Genomic DNA, 7,826 nt, shown 5'->3' with positions numbered 1-7,826 from the left:
TTTGATATTTCGAAAATTGTTGAACTTGTTTTTATGCCAAAAATCAGAACATTTTGATCCCTTATAATTACTTTATAATTTAGGTTTGTTTTCTTTTTTGATTTTAAACCAAAGCAGGGAAAACCATAATCTTTTCAGTGCTAAGAGCTGCAAAATCTCTTTTTGGCTGTTTCTTTTCCCTGTAATACTATACAAGTTATAAAAAATGACTAAATTTTATTGCCATTTAAAATCACAAAAGACATATCAATTCTACAATTATTTTCATCTTCTGGTAAGAATGATGTACATAAGCTGAGCTGAATAATCAATTTTGTGATCTTATGGCTGCCCATGAAGACAATATTTTAGGCTTTCTACTGCTTTTTTCCTTTGTCTAATACTGATTGACCTAATTATGACTTAATAGAGGAGGGTTTTTTTCCCTTGATTTAACCCTCTATTCATTTTTTGCAGGTAGATTGATTATAATGGGCAGATAAACTTCTCCTTGGAAATAGCAGCATTTGTCATCTAAGGACTTCTGTGTTAGTAAAACCGAACTCCCAAGATACATATTATTGATTCCGTGGAGGAACATACCATATAAATCTCCATTTTCTGCAAATGGCTCTGTGTTCTGGGGGTGTTGATTATTGGATTAAAATCAGAGTTTGAGATAGAAATTATATTTTACTTGCAATGAGTGGCATCTGATAGGCAAAGCTGTAGTCAGCCTAGAAAATTCATAGATAGATGTCAAAATGACGGTTTACTTATAAAGCTCTGTTCCTAGATCAATGTGATTTACTAAAGGTTCAGAGTAGTATCTGAGAGGATAAGAATGAACCCCAAGTCTTAACAACATTTAAGGGGCTGGGCTGCAAAATTGTGCCACAGAATTTTATCTGTATTCAGAGTGGACAAGTAGTTTGCCTGTTGTTATTTTGATAACTCAGTCCTAAATGGCAAGTTAATGAATTATTAGTGCCTAAGTCACATTATAAATTATACGTCAACTTTAAAATATCATTAAATAGATCTTCTAAATCTCAAATGGATCCATCAAGATTTTTAAAAAATCTTTCTTAGAAATATTCTTCAACTTTTCTGCTCCAGGTTAAAAAAAAAGTCATATTGACTAGGAAATTTATTTGGAAATTATAACATATGGACAGGCATATAAATAAAGGTTCCTGGAAATATTAACTTTTTGTAATGCCTATGTTATCTCAGAACTTAGCTGTAAAACTATAGTTCCAGTTTATAAAGAGATAGAAAAATGTTCAGTATTATAGGTTAGTAATAAGTATGTAAACTTCACAATCTATAGCTTCTTGAGTCATAACTACTCTTTATAGCTTTTATATACTAAGCTAAATTTTCTCTATTTCCATGCAACCAAACTGATTTTTAGAAGGTTGGTTTAAAAAAACTCTGATGTATTCTTTGAGGTCACAGAATGAGTCGCCAACAGACAGGAGCCCGAGATGGAAACCAGTGGAGGACATTTTGCCAACTCTGATGAATTGTATTTAATTTTAAAGTCCATGTATCAAGGGTATGTTTTCTTTTAAGAACACTTACTTTGTAAATCTCACTGCCATAGTTTGGAATTAAAAGTTTTTCCACATTGGTGTCTAGTGTCTTTCATCCTGAAGTAAGGCACTGAACATCTGTTCCTCAATTTAAAAACCACCCACCATTTTTTTACAACTTAGAAAAAAAGTCCACATTCTTTATTGTCTTTCAAGATTTCCCCATTGTCTGTCTGCAACCTACATTCTCAATCAATTTACTCCTAAAAATTGGAGTCAAACGTGTATTATCAGATATTTATGTACATTCCATGTACAGTTTGTCTCAATAGTAACATAATGCAAAACCACGGACAATTCATGACCAGGATATTGACATTAATATAGTCAAGATACAGTCAAAATCTCTTTGTAGTATTCCTTTATCCTATTGATGTTTATAGAGTCTGTAGTGATATCTTATATTTCATGTCTGGTATGGTAATTTGTGTCTTTTCTCCTTATTTCTTTGTCACTCTTGCTGGAGATATCAATTTTATTAATATCTTTGAAGAATAAGATTTTTGTTTCACTGATTTTTCTCTATTTTTTTGTTTTCAGTTTCATTGATGTCTATCTACCTTTACTATTTCTTTCTTTCTACTTGCTTTGGGTTTATTTTGCTCTTCTATTTCCAGATTCTTGAGATTAGGTGATTGATTTGTGACTATACCTCTTTTCTACGATTATATATATATATATTTTTTTTTCTTTTTTACAAATTTATTTATTTTTGGCTGAGTTGGGTCTTTGTTGCTGTGCATGGGCTTTCTCTAGTTGTGGCGAGTGGGGGTTATTCTTCGTTGCGGTGCGCGGTCTTCTCATTGCAGTGGCTTCTCTTGTTTCGGAGCAGGGGCTCTAGGCATGCAAGCTTCAGTAGCTGTGGCTCACGGGGTCTAGAGCGCAGGCTCAGTAGTTGTGGCGCACGGGCTTAGTTGCTCTGCGGCATGTGGGATCTTCCCGGACCAGGGTTCGAACCCGTGTCCCCTGCATTGGCAGACAGATTCTTATCCACTGTGCCACCAGGAAAGCCCCTCTACGATTATATTTTTAGTGCTATAGATTTCTCAGCAATTGTCTTTTACATTACAAAGGATCATTCCAGCATACTCTTGACATCCAAAATGTTCATCAATAACAGAAGTATTCTTGTGTTAAATGCTCCTAGCATTGTATATCTAATTCTTCACAACACCTAAATGACACATTTATTGCTATACATCAAATTAAATATTTACACATATGTGAGAAAAACATTGATTAATGTCTTTCTCTCCCACTGGACTGTAAGCATATCAAATTCTATATTTATTGCATGCTAGTTTGATCAATGTCTTTATTTCCTACTAGACAGTAAGCTCCATAAGGCAATGGTTTGCTCACCATGCCTGGGATTTAATTTGTGCTAATTAGCTTTCACAGAGTAGAAGAACAAATATTCTAATTCTGAAAACATGAGAACTTATAATTGGCTAAATTTGACAGAAACCATCATCAAGGATATGTGTCTCTTAAAATTACTTTTACTCTCTCTTCTGTTCTGTTCCCAGTATGATGGTGGTAGGCAGACCAGCCAGCTCTGTGCTGGTCACATACTCCCATTCCTACCCTTTCACCCATATCTCATTTGAAATAACATTCTACCAAGATTTGGATCTAATGGTCACCAGACACCCCAAAACTGTCTCTTGTTAAGTTTAAAATAGGCACTCTAAATTCTAATGTTGGGAAGTGAAAAATTTTTAAATAAACTCTTTTTTCCCCAAGAATATGTTTGAGGTAACCAAAATCAAGTGGGATAGAGTGAGCTGAATTTTATCATAGGAATCAGAATCCTATATTATGAATGTACATTAAGTATGTACTTCTGCATCATTATTGCCTGGGCACTGGCTAAGTTATTAGCAGGATATTCAGAAATGAGTTACAGTGGGCATAGGTGAGAATATAGATAGTTTTGTGTTTGATTTTCCAACACATGCCCCATTTTTCTCTATTATTTGTCTTTCTTCTTTCATTTTTTTCTTTTCTTTAGACTACAGTCTTGAGCTAGATTGTGGCATGTTGCGGAATATTGTGCAACACACCAGGTACTTCTAAATAATTAGCAAGTCTAGGAAACTGTTTTAAGTGTGGAACTATTTATAAGTAAGGGTAGGTGAAACAACAACATTTACAGACAATATTAGACGCTTCATTGTAAAGTCTCCATTGTTCAGTGTAAAGGAAATTTATTTAGGAAGTAGGCTCACCTAATATTTGTCAAGTTTCTAGGCAACTGTGTAGTGTAACCTCATCAAGTTCCCTTATGGTTTAAAGGAACTAATATAAGTATCTATATGACATTCTTCCTTGCTATCTCTTTCACCCTTGATAAGATTATTTTAATGTGCTATTTTTATTAGTAAAAATCTCTTAGCTCATCTTTGAGGTTCTGAATTTCCTCTCTGATTCCCACTGGATCTTGTTTATATTTCTAAGATTGTCAGTTTTTTAAAAGCTATATCAGATGCATTTGTACTTATGTGTGGTTGGACTAAAGCCAGTGTTTCTCTTTCTCCAAACAGCTTCCTCCTCTCTGATCTCTCTTTTCCCTTCTTATTCATTCCCATAGAAAGGACAAAATTTCTAAGTGCATATTCAAGGACTGACAGAGACATGGGGCTCCCCCAGCCAAGATTATCATTTGATGCAACAGGCAAGCTAATAATTTTTCATCCCTCCAAACTGCTATTATTTAAAGATATAATCAACATTATACAATTGGGGCAGAGTTATGAACATAAAGAGCATTCTATTTAGTTTTAATTTCTTACCAAAATGTTGTCTTCTTTGGGAGAAGCCATTTCAATTTATATTTCAACAGTTATAAGAGAACACCCTAGTTAACTAGCAGCCACCATATTTTTTGACCTGTTCATGTGATGTTTTAGCAATCCCTAACAGAGACGTGGCTTGGGTGCCCTGTTTGCTCTCCCCTTAATCTGGCTGAAGAGCACCAAGAATGTGATACCCATCTCTTCTTTCTTCTTTATCTGCTACCTCTTTCCTACATTACTTTCAACCCCTAAAGCTCTCCTTGCTGCCTCATCCCCTTTCTCTCTGTTGCATTTCTTTTTTTTTCTTTTTTCTTTGAGATGAAGAATAAAGAGATAAAGAAAATAAGGTGAAAGTAATGCCTCTTCTTTCTCCTCCTCCCATACCTCCTCCTTATGGCTATTAAGCTATTTTGCCAACTTTCAATATAATCATTCTGTAACTCTGTACTTCTTTAAAATACCATCCAAAATCTTAGTGTGATGTACAAGGCTCTCCAAGTACAATAATAATAAGTTCATATGTCTCTATTCCTCACTGAACTGAGAGTCTCACAGGACAGAAACTGTGTGGGAAGTGGGTACATGTGTGTGTTTATTTTCCCCCACATTCCCAGCACTTAATTTAGTGCCAGGTACAAAGAAGGCTTGTAATAATGATGGTTGAATAAGCAATCGATAGATAATTGTGTCTCCCTTTCTTAGCAGTATGTTCTCTTGGCCGTAAAGATGAGAAGCTCTTAATTCACTAGTGTGACAAACATTAACAGAGAATAAGACAAGCCTCCCTTTGACCTCCACCCCAAAGTAACATGTACAAAATTTAATGGATGTTCTGAATAAAAAGTTCTGTCTTTATTGTGTAATTATGAGAGGTGATTTTAATGGTAAAATGTTCTCAAACGCAGGAGATGAAGCCAGCAGTCTTGCAGAGCTGTGAAGGGAGGTATGCTCAAATGGGTGGATTTTGTTTCATAGTAAATTAAGGGTCAGCTATGTATTTGTGTCTTAAAATGTCTTTTCATTGAGAAAAATCTTTATAAATAAAGAAATCCATATTTTGCTGTTTTAAATAACAAATATTATTAAACAACATTAAATATGCTTATGCTGAGAGTATTTTCACATAAGGTATGGTGAATATTTTCTATAATTCTTTTATATTTTAAATTTCACAAATTACACTGGTAAATGTTCATAACTGTGGCATACAGTGTTTTCCTTTTGAAAGAAGGTAGAATTTACCTGGGGGAGAAAGTTAGAGGCAGCCAACACAGCAAGTCTGATTCTCCAAAATTACATAAGTCATAGGAGGCCACCATGAAATTCTATGCACGCAATGTTCACTCTCAATTGTTTAAAAAGATGTAAGATGATCAAAGATAAATACTGATCAATATGTGTGGCTGTTCCATTCACAAACAAGAGTGGAAAGTTGAAATTTAATGTAAAATTAATCACACCAATGGGAACTTTAGCATACTGACATAAAACAGCACGTGAAGTACAAAGGACAATTATAAGTTATTTTCTGCAGACTTTATTGCACACTAGCAAAAATCTAGTGGGCTCATCTGTAAGCTATCTATTCAGGGTTCTTTTCTCTCTCTTCTTCAGTTGATAATTCACAGTCTTCCTCTGCCAAATCCTGTGAGGCAGTAGAGAACAGGTTGATCTTAATTATGTGGTTTGATAATGGAACATTTGCTAGAAGACATTTTTTCTTTTGAATAATTAATTTAAGGATAATTATTGTTTCTATATTTCTCTTTAGAAACCACATTAAGTATTTTTCTGGGTATATTTGTATCAGAAAGTCTTCTAAAAGTTGGTGAGAATACAAAGAAGAATACATGAAGAATAGAAATGTTCTGTTAAAAATATGGAATTGATTTATTTAAACAGATGAAAAGAACTAAATCTTATTCATCAGCTAGGCCAATTGATGAGTAAGAGGGAGTAGGGCTAAAAGAATTTGAAGGGTGTTAACAAAAAACATGGGCAACAAATGTTTAGCATTATGCAAATGTTGACTGGGTAAAACAGCAACATACAGGATAAATTCTGGTTCTAATAAAATGATATTTAGACAAAAACAATTGTCAAGGGGTAGGAAAGTCATTGCCTGAATTATTTGAACTTAACAAATAAGAAATGCTGAATGTTTTAGCAGCTAGTGGGAAATGTAGAAAGGTCATATATGGAGACTTAATGGATTATGCAAATCAAACCAAAATTTTTTCAGACATCATCTTTCACCATATCATTAAATCCTGACTCAAAAATGCTGAAAATTTTATTATATCTGGTTGCATATTTCATTCTGGAGAGATGTTTATAAATGGACAATATGTGTTTCTGTTGGGAAACTGACAACATTGAATGATATAGGACAGGGTTTCTTAATCTGTTTGTGCAATAACAGGATGTCCAAAATTATGTCCAAGAGTGTCATAGAAATCTCAAACTTCACCACCCCCTAAAAGCATTTCAGAACAAAGTAGATCTTAATTCATTTTAATCATTTTTAAAAATCACTGGTATTCAGAAGACAGGTCATTTAGGAAGATGGGTATCATGAAATAAAAGCAAATTCCAAAAGTTTAAGAATCACTGTTTTAGGCAATAAATATAACCATTGAATGAGAAATTTTGCTCATTGGTAAAAATTCTCCCAGTGATTTGGTTCATAGTAAGGCAGCACTCCAAAAGTCAGATTTCCATATTCCTAATGATATAGCAGGGTGGTTTGCTTTTGTTTTGTTTTGTTTTTATCCTTTCCAAGATCACGAATTGTAGGGATTATCTATTTCTTCCAAGTGAAATCAGATTTTAGCATTTGACAGTCCCACAGAATATAATGAGAATGAATGCAAAATGGGACAGTTTTGATTTTGGTTTAATAACATAAGAATACATATCATGTCAACTTTGGAACATTTACTATTCAGTTCCAAGCATGGCACCTTGGAAAACATGAAGAGGAAAATAAGATGCATTCACATTTTAGTTCAATGATTTCAGTTAAATATGTAATGAGTCTGCTGTGAGAAAGGCACCATGCTGAGCACAGTGTGGATTGCAAAGAAAACAAAAATAATCCTTAGTAGATAGACATTTACCAAACAGATGTAGACATAAAACATATTCATAAACTATGGTAGAGTGATAAGCAATATAAGTGACACAAATGCAGGCTCTTGGTAAGGAAAGTAATTAACTCATCACTAAGGCTGACTATTTCAGCATACAAAAATACATATGGAAGGTGAGGCATTCCAGATGGCAATAATGGAGTCAAATATTCACAGGTCATGAGTGGTTTACAGAATATTTCATGGCTCAGTTTGGCTGGAACACAGCCAGTGTTGAAGCTAGATTGTGGCCAGATTGTGGGAAACTTTAAAGGCTAAGATGAAAAGTGTGGACTTTATTCCATAGGAAAGCCAAGTGA

Source organism: Balaenoptera physalus (assembly GCF_965194825.1).
Source record: "Balaenoptera physalus genome assembly, chromosome: 6".
In the NCBI taxonomy this organism is placed as follows: Eukaryota; Metazoa; Chordata; class Mammalia; order Artiodactyla; family Balaenopteridae; genus Balaenoptera; species Balaenoptera physalus.
The sequence above is the reverse complement of the archived record's forward strand: the minus strand, read 5'-3'. Positions refer to the sequence as shown.